Genomic DNA, 14735 nt, shown 5'->3' with positions numbered 1-14735 from the left:
AACAAAGAACGCAAATTCTCCAGTGCTACTCCTTTCAATGTATACCTAAGGGAGGAGTTCAATAATGCTATTGAACAGACAGAAAATTAAATTTATCCCAATGTAAGTCTGAAGAAATTGAGAAGGCCTGCCCTTAAGGTTCTTTCATCTTCACAACAGTCTGCATTTCGAGAATAATAATATTTTTGCAGCCCTTACCACGAACCAGAAGACCCTGGTTTTTGATGATTTACAACACAGGCAAGGACATCCTTCTAATAAATTAAAAACACACATACACACAACTACTACGAGTTGTATATTACTGTATTTTCAGCAACACGGTTCAATTTGTCATTGGGATCAATGACACTTTTATTTTCTGTTGAGATGAAGTATCAATTTTGGAGCCAAATTACAAACTTAAAAGAGGCGAGGAAGGCCCCTTTGTGGCTGGCACTAGTTTAGGACACAATCCATCAGGAGCTTCTGGCTCATTGACAGGGATGGGACAACAGAGCAAGGCACAATCATTGGTTTCCAGCTGCACATTAGGTAAGAAAGTAAGTACATGAATACAATGAAAAATACCAAAAATGTATACCCAATCCAGGTGGCTAACAGCCTTTAAAAACAAGCACAATATAGTCAAACATATTTGAATAAAACTAGCAAAACAACAACAGAAACATTCAAAAGTTCCAAACTATCAAATTCCTGCAGAAATAAAACTCATATGTATGTGTTTAAAAGTACATAGGAAGCCGCCTTAAACAAAGCCAGTATACCGCCTCTCCCCATATGAACCAACCCAGACCCGGCAACCACCTAAGGACCTTCTTTATGTACCTCCTCCAAGAGAGGTCTGGAGGGTGGCAACAGAAGAATGGGCCTTTTTTGCAGTGGCTCCCTGCTTGAGGAATGCTTTCCCCATGAAGGCTCGCCTGGCACCTTCACTACATAGCTTTAGGCACCAGGCACCTTCTCCCAAACCTTTGGCTAATTAAACTATCTATGGCCTTTTAAACTACGGGGTGTGTGGGTGTATTGTGTTTGTGTATTTTTGTGTTTCTATATTGTAAGCTGCCCTGTGATCTTCAGATGAAGGGCAGTATAGAAATTATATAATCGTTGTCACCATCCTAGCTCAGAATTTTCCACCCTGGTTAGCAGTGGCTTTCCAAACAGGGCATCTTTACCAGCCCTCCCTGAAGATGTCAGAGATTGAACCTAGAACCTTTGGTATACAAAGCATATTCACTACCATGTGAGCTACTACGGCCCTTCTCCTGTTAGTAATCAATGGAAGACCCAAACACTTTCCATGATATTTCCCCAGCAGGCTCCATTCCCCAACATCTAGACTTTTTGAGTAATTTCTGAAAAGAGGAACATTTGAACGTACAGTTGTAGAACTTATTTATTTACTCCTGCCGCCATGTGTAGACTAAACAAGGCATCTCCAACCTTTTCAGACCCAGGACCCTCTTTTAACCCAAATATTTATTTGGGGACCCATTTCCTAATCTCTCGCCATATATTTTCATGATGGTAGCGCTCCTGTTGAGACCCACCGTGGATCAGGCCGTGACCCACCAATTGAAGACCAAAGGACTAAACTCTATGAACAGGGTTCGCAGTGCATCTTATCTACAAATTATGCCTGTGAGCAAATTGAAGACTTACACAACAAGTAGAGACAGGCTTGGAAACATTGCATCCTTCAGGCATCAACTGATGTAATAAATATGGGTGAGAGATGCTGTGTCAAGACAGATGAAAGGAATGGGACCTGAAGAGATTCTAGTGAGGCATAGTGCCATGACTTGTCACATTAGGTTTCCATCTCTGAAATGTAAAGTGAGACTGCATAAGGAATCAAAACCTCTGAAGGCTTGGAGGCTCTTCCATGCTTAAGTGGTTGGATGGAATCACATGACCTTATTTTCAAACCATGAGGACACATTGGAAAGGGGTGGTGAATGACACTGAACAGGGGATGGGAGGCTTCATCATGACTCTTCAGGTACCTGTTAGAAGCCGTCCCGCATGTGGGGAGAGGAAGCCACGCATCTTCACCCTGAGATTTGTAGCCAAATGGTTGCAAACAGTTCATTATTCAAGGACAAAACAGCACATTCAGCAACATAATTTCACAGGGCTTGCCAGTATTTGATTAATTCCATTTAGGAGGAAAATCAGGATGTCTAGATAACAGAAAGCCTTTGTGTTTTCTGTATACTCTTGTCAATTGGCAATAATTACCTCTTAAATATACCTCTGGTCTAGTTAGGAGCTTTTATGCTGGGCTTGCCTGGGGCTGTTTTCCATGTATAGTTATCACAACATTGTCTCCAGGCAGCAGGAAAAATGATCAATGCACTGATTATGTTGTGTTCTGTTTTCCCTCAAGCCATTCAGCCAACTGTTCGCAATCGCATCAAGCAGAACAGTTGGCAAAAGGCTCTGTGCCTCACCACATTCCACTGACCTTAGAGCTGAATCGGAACTTCTTGGCCTAAAAATGATGGCCTCCCCGTTTGCACACAAGATCCAAATGATGTGTCTAATCTGCAGAGTAGGGGTAGCCAATGTGGTGTCCTCCAGATTCTGTGGACTACAAGTCCCATCATCCCTGATCATTTGGCTATGTTGGCTGGGGCTCATGGGAGTTGAAGTCCATACCTGGAAGGTGGATTATGGTGGAAAGTGAATCTCTTTTCTTTTCCCCACAACAGCCCCTAGACCTGTTTGTCTGCAATTTATCTGCACTCTGGAGGGGCTCCTGTGACTGTAAATTTCATCTACTTTGGCCAAAATGAGTTGGGGGGTGCTACAGCAGTTTTGCATATTCCTCATAATACTGAATGGGAAACACAGAGCTTCATTTTATATGGAGCAGCTGAGAATGTGAAACAGATTGAAACAGAGAGAGCACAACGGTGCTCAGAAACAGACTGGATTTTTTTAAAAAAATGCACAGATACAAAGTGAGTCTTGTGAGCCATCCACACCCCTAGCAAATACTGTTGTGGATAAATATCCTCAGCAGGAATATCTAAAAAAGCAAAGGGACAGTTTTTGTGCATCGCTTTTAAGAAAGGAGACTGCTTTTCTGTGTAAAGAATTTTTTTTCCTGGCCAATTTCCTCTACCCCCATGTTGTCTTCTATAAAAGTTAAATATGGCACAAAGGAAATAGCTACCTGCCTCTAGCTTACTGTAAAAAGAAAATCCTGGATCACAAGAGTATTCTGGAGCAGCTATTGTTGTATTCTGAAGCAACCATGCCAGCCCCCCTATAACTTGGCAAGACAGCAAGACGAGGTAGCAACTGAAGCTCTGTTTCACGTCTTTTTCTTCTGGCATTAGATTTGCCACCTATTTGGCTAATAACTGTTGGAATTTTACAAGTGAAAGCGGATGACCGCATTGTGACTCCCTTTGCAGTACTGGCAGAAGGAAGTCTTACATATGTGCATCTCCTCCTCGGGCTTTGATGCTTCCTGACCTCCCCGCTTTTGTTTGCAACTTGGATGAGTCATGTTCCGCGACATGGTTAGGCTGCAAGAAGAAACAACTGCTGCTTTTAAACAAGCAGCCGAGAAATGCCTGCTGGTTTCATAATACAGTCGAGGCAGGTCAAATTAATCAGATGCAGCAGCAGATGGGATACCTACATAAGACGAATACAGGCTAGCTCACAAATAGATGCACCCAGGGGCATTGACTGCACTTTAAAAAAAAAAAAAACCTTTTTCTGTTTCATGTGCCTGATCTTTTTTAAAAAGGTCGCTGCACTGTCAGGCTTAAGATGATTTCAAAGTGCATCATCAGAGCTTATGCCAAGGGCTGTGGTAAAAAGAAGCAACCATTGAGATAGTACTCTTCTTGAGGAAGCAGATTGTGGGCCTAATGGCAAAGGAGAACAGCTCAATAATCAAATAAAAAATCAAACACACTAAACCAGGGCAAAAGGGCCCATGAGAGAGCCTTTTCTTTTTGCCCAGGTACTCTAATAAGTAGAGGGATTAACACTTCCATTCTAGGAAGTACCCTAGTTTTTCAGAATAACACAATTGCATGTAAACATGCTTAGGTTTGTGGTATAAATTAGCCACAATGGCTTACAGATTTATTTGAATGGTTGTTAGTTGACAGGCAATCATTTATGCTGAGGTAACTTATGCCAGTGCAATTTACCCCTGTTCCATACTCTGTACAGGAGCTGGGCTAGTGCTAGGTGAATTGGCCCAAGCTTTCAGACGGGTGGAATTGGATAACTTCACTCAAAGAACTAAAGCCTGCACAATAATTATAAGATCTGATGCAGGAGAAGGTGGGATATTAAGAACCTTAAAGAAACTTGCTCTAATTGACTCAAATGTAGGGTTGCCATGCATCTGGGTTTTCCAAAAGCGGTGGCTCATCCTGGATTTAACCAAAATCCTGCCCGCCTTTTTGTGTGTTTTTTTCTAAAAAAAAAAAAGTTCAACAACTTTGGGAATTTTCAACAATTTGTTTGTGTCTGGATTTTCACTTGTTGAAATATGGCAATTCTGCTCAAATGCAAATGAAAACTGGATACTGAATGTTATAGGTAGCAGAAGCACCAAATAAACTGAAGATAACTTGAAGCTGTAAAACCAAACAGCAATATTAGGAATGACTGTCACTTAGACACTCAGCTAAAATGAGGAAGTGGTGATCAATAGGACAGTCCATGTAGGCCTACTGGAATGGGAAGTGGGCAAAGGTATCTCACCAGATGGAAGTGCAAGTTACGTTGGGACAGGAACTGGAAATAGCCATAGGGTTACCCAAATCACATCACATCACTATTCCCAAGAGTTTACTAATGCCCATTTTGAAAGCTCGTATTGAAAGGTCAGGATGTCAAGTGAATTAGAAAACATGTTGTTGATGAATGAATAGCAGAAAAACTACAACTAAGCAATGGAACTAGGGGAAATAGGCATTTGGACTAATTTGTGGAGTTCTCTTCCAACTTGGCTGATATAGCATGGCACCACTTGACAGCAAAAGAGACTTCCATGCATGGCAAGCAGAGCTCACCTCAAACTTTAAAACCACTGGTAGCACATGCTGTTACTGAGGAGATGGATTGCAGCATGTTTGTGTTTGGTTTTTTTCAGCAACTATAACTACAATTGTCTCTAAGCAGCTGACAAGGATACAGTACAAAAAGTTTTTTTAAAAAATGGTTAAGGCTGTGGAATCAAGCTTTGAGTACATGCCTGCTGGATTTTTTTAAATAAAAAAGTATTCAGTAGGTGCTGGAAGTTCAGTAGGGAGTAGGGAGTGGGCCTGTCTAACTGTAAGTGGAAGGGAGTTTCATAAATGGTCCCACAATACTTAACACAGGAATCCTGGTGGATATGAGCTGTGCAGCCAAGCCATGGAAGACAGCTCACAGTGAGTCCTCGAAAACCTCAGTGGTAGGGAATTGATTAATTTTGGGGTCCTTGAGGTATACTGAACCAAAGTTGTTAAGGGCCTTGTAAATTAATACAAGAACTGTGAACCTGGACCATGACTACATGGGCAGCCAGAGCAAACGTTTGAGCACTAGAGCCTGTCCCCATCCACAGATAAGGCACAAGGTTAGCCCCACATTTTTCATTCTCAACTAATTTTCTCTTACCATCCCTGAAGTTAACAGGATCATGCAATTCCAAACACCCCTAACCATTTCCCATCTTGTAATTATTCAATTAAACACTATACCAGAACTGATGTTCTAAATCACTGTGCTAAAATGTGAAAGGAAATGGCGTCCAATAACACCCAGGCTAAAATCTTAACAATTGCTGTCAAGCTTCGCCAAGTTCAACTGTGGTTATCTGAGGAGCGTGGACTGACAGTAATTGAACTTTGGAAGCATATAAGGTGACTATGCTTTTTTATTAGCAATAGTCATCATCTCACTCCTCCTTCTGGCCCCATTTTCCTTTTTGGCAGAGAGAGAGAGATTTGCACAATATGTCACAAAAAGACGGTCAAGTAACTTTGAGCATCTAAATTTAGTCTTGTGCAAGATAAGCAACGACAACAAAAAAAGAACTGGTTATGCCGGCTAATGTACATGCTGTATTGCATGGTGGCACTATCACGACATCATTTCCTGTTCAGTTCCCTTTGTATGCTTCACCAGGTAGAGCAACAGGTAACTACCGGTAACTATTTTGCCTGCTTTTAGAAGGCACGGGTGGGGAGGGACAGCTGATTGAATGTGCTGGAACACACTTTAAAGTCCTAAATCAGAGCTAGCGTTAAAAGTCATTGATGCTTTTGATATTGTTATGAATTCAAAATTCATTATTTTGAATCCTGGTTCAACCGGGACTCTTGGGGTCTCGTTTTCCATGGCATGTTTTCTTCAACAGGTGTTTAAAATGAACTTCAGATAAATTCTATTGCTTTGGGGTTTTTCTTCCTTTCTTTTCTTTGCAAAACACACACAGCTTTTATTTTCTCTCATTCCCTATCCCAAAACTAAGACAGTAATACTCTTAAAAATGTGAGATTAGAGGCAGCAATAAATTGGAGGCAGAATGCATCCAGTCTCACTGTACAAAGTACCCCTCAGAGAGGAAATTCCTGTTGAAAAGCTGGTACAATTTAAGGCAGAGAACATAATACTATAACAGAGGCTGCTATCACCACCAAATTGTCTTTCCAGGTGTAAGAGGTAGAATTTAGTGTAATTCAGACTTCTGAGTATATTGTGGGTTAAGGGAAGGACAAATATATTGAATCTGATCATTTGGCAGGTTTTTGTGTGTTCCATGTTTCTCTCTGCCAAAGCTGCACAGACTATGAAGAAAAACCAACAGAAAACTGTGTGGCAGGAACTTAAAAAACTTAAAATGCCCTATTTGTTTTGGAGGAAAGCAGAAGACAGGGGCTAAATCAGTTCTAATGGGCGAGTAAAAATGAAATTTGTCCCCTAGCTCTATCTGTCTACCTCCACCCCAAGCTCCAGATCAAGGACTGTTGAAATGAAGAGCTGGGGAAAGATTGTGGAACAACATCAGACAATGAAACTTTAGAACTAATTTGTCCCCTTGGATAGGAAGTTTGACATGAACCTAGGTTCCAATCCATACTTAGCCAGAAATCTAGTTATGATCAAAAGGCTGTTCCCTCATTGCGAGAAATGAAGTTACAGGAAACCAGACAGGGCCTTTTTGATAGTGGCTCCTGCCTTGTGGATTGCCCTCCCATCAGAAGTCAAAGTTACTGTATAACCAATTACATGATTTTCCAAAGCCATCTGAAGGCAGCCCTATATCAGGATGTTTTTAATGTTTGCTGTTTTGCTGTATTTTTATTATTTTGGAAGCAGTCCAGGATGGCTGGGGCAACCCAGTCAGATGGGTGAGGTATAAGTAATATTATTATTACTACTATTACTACTACTACTATTATTATTATTATTATTATTATTATTATTTCAGATTTAGCAGACCAAACATTTTCCAGTGACAAAGGAAACATACTAAAACATATCCATTCTCATCCCACACAATAATGCATGTGCTTAAGGCAGGGGTATTCTTCTGTCAACTGCAATCCCTGGGGTAGGGCACAGGTGACCTTTATCAGCTGGGGGAGGATTGGAGTGAAGCCTGGTCCACTCTGGTCCACTCCCAAGCCCCGCCCACACACCTCAGCCTGGATTCACCCATACTTCACCAATGGGTAAGCCCGCTAACCAAAGCAGTCAGCCTGTGGATTCCCCATCTGCCGGCAACCTGAATCAAGCATTGTTCCCAGGGCTGTCACAGCCACCCATCCTGTTAACTGGGTAAGTAGCCATTCCCCACAATAATGGATGGGATTGTGACAGAGGTGGACTATGTTATTTGCAGGTGATATTGTGTGCTATGGTGAACATATAGTGGTATTTTGGGGCAACAGAACAGAACAGGCTAAAAATCAATACATAGAAGACAGAATATATTATTTGCGGCAAGGGAAGAGAGTGAAGAAGGAAAGGTCTAAAGAGATGAAATAAACCACTATGAAAAGCGGATGAAGTTAAATATCTTAGGTTTATGATGCAGCAGGATGCAGGTAGAAAGCCAAAGGTTAGAAACAAGGTGCAAAGGGCATGGCTTAAGCAGAGGGAATAAAATAACATGTGTGATAAAAGGCTGCAGACAAAACTGAAAATTAAGGTTGAAGAATAAAGATTCCAGATGTGCAGTTAAGTACCGGTACATACTGAGAGTATGTGGAAGAAAGAAGTATGTTTGGGTAATTATTTTACTTGCACCCACATCATAGATTTAAAGCACATTTAAGGCACATGGTTCCCCCCCCAACAATCCTGGGAACTTTAGTTCACCCCTCATGGCACTCTGAACAAACTTGTTGTTTTGCTGTTGGCCTTGCTTTGTTTGTGAGTAAATAAGATTCCAGGTTCATTCTCCGGGCCTTGCTTCGTTTGGTCTCAACCAGCAAGCATACAATGAACACAGAGCAGGCACGCAACCAATCAATGGACAAACACTTGGAAATACACGTTGGAAGGTTGGTTTTGGACGGCAGCCACAAAAGCGCCACTTCAGAGTTATCTTTACATAAATATATGTGCCCTTGCTTGGATGGTTCTTGTCAATCACAACAAAGGAGCTTGTTCAAAAGGACTCATTGCTCTACTAAAAGCTTTTTCCATGGGGATTTGTTTCTCTCTCCTCCCCCCACCATGAGAGTTGCCAAGACACAGAAGAAGACGTGCACAGGCAGCAGCTGATCAGCTTTCCACCCTCTCTTATTAGAGCAACTCTGGGCAGTAAATAATGCTGACTGAGTGATCATGATTAGCATGGGGGGTTGGGAGAGAGAACGAGAGAGCAGGCTTGGTCTAGCAGGTGGCCACCTTGTTGCCCAAGGGGAGCAATCACCACACTGGTATGAGCCTAGCACTATTGGCAGCATCTGAGGAAGAAGAAGAAGAAGAAGAATAGTAGTAGTAGTAGAAGTAGTAGTAGTAGTTTGGATTTGATATCCCGCTTTATCACTTCCTGAAGGAGTCTCAAAGCGGCTAACATTCTCCTTTCCCTTCCCCCCCCCCCCACAACAAACACTCTGTGAGGTGAGTGGGGCTGAGAGACTTCAGAGAAGTGTGACTAGCCCAAGGTCACCCAGCAGCTGCATGTGGAGGAGCGGAGACACAAACCCGGTTCACCAGATTATGTGTCTACCGCTCTTAACCATTACACCACACTGGCTCTCTGCACCACTCAGGGTCCACTGGCATTGATTCCAGCCCAAGGCCCTTGCTCTGAGAGGTACATAGATAGTCATGAGCCCTGCTCCCCATCTCCAAATCAACTGGGAAACTGTAGGGTTGCCATATACCCAGAATTTCCCAGACATATCCAGAACACCGCAGTCAGAAGCAGTGTCTGGGCTGGAAATCGCTGGAGATGTCCGGGAAAATCCAGACGTATGGCAAGCAATGTCAGCACTGTCGTTTTTGGCAATTTCCCTTAAAAACAGCTCAAAAACTTCTCTCTTTTCTTGGAAAATTTGCCAAAAGAGCTCAACAGCTTTGAAATATGGCAACCCTAGCAAATTGCCTAATACATTGGGGTGGGTTACACATAGAGAATCTGCTCCAGCGGTAGGGATAGATGAAAGGAGAGAATAAAGCAGGGTGAATACAGAAGGCCACGTTTGGCCTGAAACTACACGAAGAAATCTCTCCAGGTAGCAGTTTCCAGAGCTGACACCCATGTTCCTGCTTCTGATCTCCATTCTTGGGGGTCACTTTTTTAAAAAAATGAGCTCTAGTCCAGTGAAAGGTGCATATGATTTTGACTTTTCACTTCACATATGAAATGGTCCAAGGCCAGAGCAGAGAAGGTGATTAAGGACAGGCCCATCATAATGCAGTTTTTAAAAAAAGAAGAAGAAGGCACTTGCTTACTAGGATATTATTAGATTTCACTGTTTCTGATTTATGGTCTCTGCTCTGTGAGTTTTAATATCTCTCCTTGACTCTTTTTCATCCTGGCAAGTCACTACATTTTCTTCATACTGTGTGGTACACATCGCTTTTGTGCTTTTGTTCCCACAATTACTTATTTAAAAATATTTATTATGCCTAAAGAACTTTAAAGTAAATTCCTTCAGAGTTGCTAATTTTACATTGAAATGTAGCAGTAGTTTTTCCGTTCCCTGCCCCTTTTTCGTTGCTAAGGCACAATGCTTTAACTGTGTGTATCATCTTCATTCGTTATAAACTTATCAGAGGCATTGCATTTTTTCCCTTTAAATTGAGCAAGAGTCCTAGACTGGACTGGAACCTCAGAAGATTCCAGAAGAGTAACGCCACACTCCAGAAAATAAGTCTGGATCCAGTGCATAGGTTTCACATGCACATTTGCTCACATATATATTGGATGCCAAAGTACTGCTCATATTGGATGCCAAGTACATTGGCCACCTCATGAGAAGAGAAGACTCCCTGGAAAAGACCCTGATGTTGGGAAAGATGGAGGGCACAAGGAGAAGGGGACAACAGAGGACGAGATGGTTGGATGGTGTTTGCAAAGCTACCAGCATGAGTTTGGCCAAACTGCGGGAGGCAGTGGAAGACAGAAGTGCCTGGCGTGCTCTGGTCCATGGGGTCGTGAAGAGTCGGACACGACTAAACAACTAAACAATAATAACATATTGGATGCTGTCCAGACCAGGTCATGAAGCCCCTGGAGCAGCTGATGCAGCTGGGATCCAGAATCCAAAGTGAGTTGAGGGTCACTTTCTGGATTTTGGAAGAAACCTTTATTTTATCAACCTAGTTCTGCAGAACTAGATCTAAGCATCTCTTGTTGTTGCTGTTTAGTCATTTAGTCGTGCCCGACTCTGCGTGACCCCATGGACCAGAGCATGCCAGGCACTCCTGTCTTCCACTGCCTCCCACAGTTTGGTCAAACTCATGTTCGTAGCTTTGAGAACACTGTCCAACCATCTCATCCTCTGTCGTCCCCTTCTCCTTGTGCCCTCCATCTTTCCCAACATCAGGGTCTTTTCCAGGGAGTCTTCTCTTCTCATGAGGTGGCCAAAGTATTGGAGTCTCAGCTTCACAATCTGTCCTTCCAGTGAGCACTCAGGGCTGATTTCCTTAAGAATTGAGAGGTTTGATCTTCTTGCAGTCTATGGGACTCTCAAGACTCTCCTCCAGCACCATAATTCAAAAAGCATCTCTACTTTGGATTAAAAACATTGTGATTTGTGCACATCCTAGCCATTTTGTAAGCCTTTATGAGACTGACTGGAAGAAACGTAAGACTGATATTATATTATAACTGGCAGATCTTGGTCCATCTTAGCAGCCCTGAAATTTCTAAAATATGCACCATTGTCTCCAGAAATTCAGGATGAAAAGGTGTCCACATACTCTTCCATATTCTGAAGTTGGTGATACTATAGGCAGGGTGGATGTGAGATCTTTAAAAGGGTCTGTTGTGCCCAGTGTGAGGTGGGTCCATTTTTATCCCTGGGGAGCAGACCTGAGTGAAGTCCTCATGGGGACCCAGTCAGGTCCAGCCCCCCCAGAGTGAATCCCACCCCAAGCCCACTTGCCATTGGTCAGCCTATCAGGCAGGCTGAATTCAGACTTTCCCAGCTGGAGGGATAGGGCTGCTTCGTCTCCCTCCGGCTGGAAGACCCAAAATAGAGCTGCTTTGGTGGCAGGCTGGACCCCTACTGAGAAGGTAGGCAGAATTCTGGGCACCTTATAACAGCTTTCTATTTAACTTATCATGTGTGTGCCCAAGAGGATAGTGTATAATTTGATATACTTGTTTCACTTTATATTTCATATTCTAAATGTAACCGTGTGATACAGTACTTTTCAGTGGGAATCCGTACTCCCTCAACAACAGTTTTTTTCTTCCCTAATGAAAGAACGCTATGACATTACATTATTTGTTTTCCTAGCCATTAAAATACTCCGTTCCACTTATGTGTTAAATCATTCTGCATTCTTTCCTGCTTCGTAATATTTATGTTGTTCATTTTCTGACTAGTTCTCCTCATTCTTTTATTTCCTTAGGTTTTCATTTTCTCACCTGAAATTTCCACTTTACTCCATCATTGCCTTGACATTGATGAATTAACCTTGGCTGTTGAACTTTGGCAGGAATGCTTTCAGAGTCCAACTTTTCATTTGAAAATCATTGATGCTCTCACATTGCTCCCCCTGACACACACACACCGCAGCACGCACATACCTTTTCAAGGTTACATTATCTAGCCTACTGATGTAAGGGTAGAAGCTCCTGAGATACTTTTATGTCCCCTCTATTCAGATACTTCAGCTTTAAAAAAAAGACTTTTGGTTGATTAACTGTGCAGCTGGTGTCTGGTCTAAACAATGTAAAATATGCAACTTAGACTGCACTCAGTAATGTATTTGTACAAAAAGAAAAAAGTTAGAAACTGAGGTACGATAGAAGAATTAAATGAAACAATTCAGATACAAATTGGGAGTAGGCAACATGAAACCAGCATAACTGGCAATCATGACTAGTGCCCACTAGACGTAGGTAGGGCAACTAGGAGGTCAAAGGGCACGGCCAATGAGATCATGGGACATGGCCAATGGGGTCATGGGTGTTTGGCCAAACTGTTCTGGTTATCTCCCCATCTCAGAAGTCCATGCCAGAGAGACCTAGTGGAAACCACTAGACTAAGTGAAGCCCTTTCTCTCTGTGTCAAGAGAACGTAGTGGGCAAGAACTCTGACATTCAGCATTTCCTGGGCAAATTAGCAGATGCAAGGAGACGATCGTTCAGTAGTAGGATGCTGTGGAGCAAATGAGAAGGCAAGTTCGCTTGCCGAGGTGGTGGTATGTTTATTGCTTGACGGTAGCTGATATCCATGGCTTGAAGCTGGCTAATGTCTGGCAACAGGCAAATGTTGGCAGGTAGATGGTGATGTTGAAAGGCTGAAACTAGGGTGTTGCCATACATCCAGATTTCCCTGGACGTAGCCAGAATACTGCAGTCAGCAGCAGTGTCCAGGTGGAAATCAGGCAAATGTCTAGGGAAATCTGGATGTTTGGCAGCCCATGCTGGGCAAAAATAATAAACGCTCAACAACTTTGACCCCCCTTCCCTCGAAAAACTCAACAACTTTGCCCAAAAATGTTCAACAACTCTTCTCTCTGGATTTTCCTGTTTGAAATATGGCAACCTGAGCTGAAACAGGCTGATGTTTGTAAATTTGTCAGCTGAAGTTCTCCTTCAGAAGCTGGCCAACAGAAGCTAGTGGATATTTATGGATTGGAGGCAGGGCATGACGGTGAATGAATGGAGAGTAGATGATGAGGGAATATGCCCACTGGATGTTAGCTAGTGTATGTTGCTGTGAGGGAATGGAAGGTTTTGAGCAAATGTGCCTGCCAGCATTCATAGAATCATAGAATCATAGAGTTGGAAGAGACCACAAGGGCCATCGAGTCCAACCCCCTGCCAAGCAGGAAACATCATCAGAGCACTCCTGGCATATGCTTGTCAAGCCTCTGCTTAAAGACCTCCAAAGAAGGAGACTCCACCACACTCCTTGGCAGCAAATTCCACTGTCGAACAGCTCTTACTGTCAGGAAGTTCTTCCTAATGTTTAGGTGGAATCTTCTTTCTTGTAGTTTGGATCCATTGCTCCGTGTCCGCTTCTCTGGAGCAGCAGAAAACAACCTTTCTCCCTCCTCTATATGACATCCTTTTATATATTTGAACATGGCTATCATATCACCCCTTAACCTCCTCTTCTCCAGGCTAAACATGCCCAGCTCCCTTAGCTGTTCCTCATAAGGCATCGTTTCCAGGCCTTTGACCATTTTGGTTGCCCTTTCTTTGATGAAGAACCATTTCTTTGATGAAGAACCATTTCTTTGACCATTTTGGTTGCCATTCTTTATGAATCTTTATGGATGTTGGCTACTGTATCTTTGTGTGCATGAATGGGAAGTTTGGAATGCACAGAGAGTGAATGATGACTGAATGTGTCCACTGAATGTTGGCTAGCATATGTTTGTGTGCCTGAATGGGAGGATTTGAATGAATGATGAATAAATATGACCTCTGGATGTTTCCTGGTGCTTGTGTATGTGAATGGGATTATTATTATTATGAATTGCCTGCCCTCCACCCAAAGGTCCCAGGGTGGGTTACAACATAAAAACACAATATTTAAAACAGTTTTACACAACTTACAATGCGTTGAACGAATGGGGAGTGAATATGACAATGTGTCTGCTGGGGGTTTTCAAGGATGATGTACGTTTTTGTGTGTGCATAAGGAGGTTTTGAATGAACTGAATGATCAATGAATGTGCCTGCTGGCATTCTTCATGGCCATCAGCTGGTATAAGGATGTGGTCAAAGTATATTGCCTATGTATGCATGTTCAGAGGCTGGCCTCAATTGGTCTTAGGATGCAGAATGAATGTGATGCTTGAAAGAAAATTGGTGGGTATTTGTGGATAGATGAAACCTGTGGGAGTTGGCAGCCTGAAGCCTGCTGGTGGAGTTGCTGGGGAGAAGCCAGTAGAGGTGCCTGGGTAATGCAGGCAAATGGCAGCCATCCCATTCATTGTTCCTACATATATATTTTCCTTCCAAGGAAGTCTGAAGCAATGTTTTCATGAGAGAACCCCTGAAAACAATGAAGAAGACTGCAGGGGATCAGCAAGGTGGGGACGGTTTCTTTCCTCTTTCC

Source organism: Podarcis bocagei, assembly GCF_964188305.1.
Source record: "Podarcis bocagei genome assembly, chromosome: 2".
Classification (NCBI taxonomy): Eukaryota; Metazoa; Chordata; class Lepidosauria; order Squamata; family Lacertidae; genus Podarcis; species Podarcis bocagei.
The sequence above is the reverse complement of the archived record's forward strand: the minus strand, read 5'-3'. Positions refer to the sequence as shown.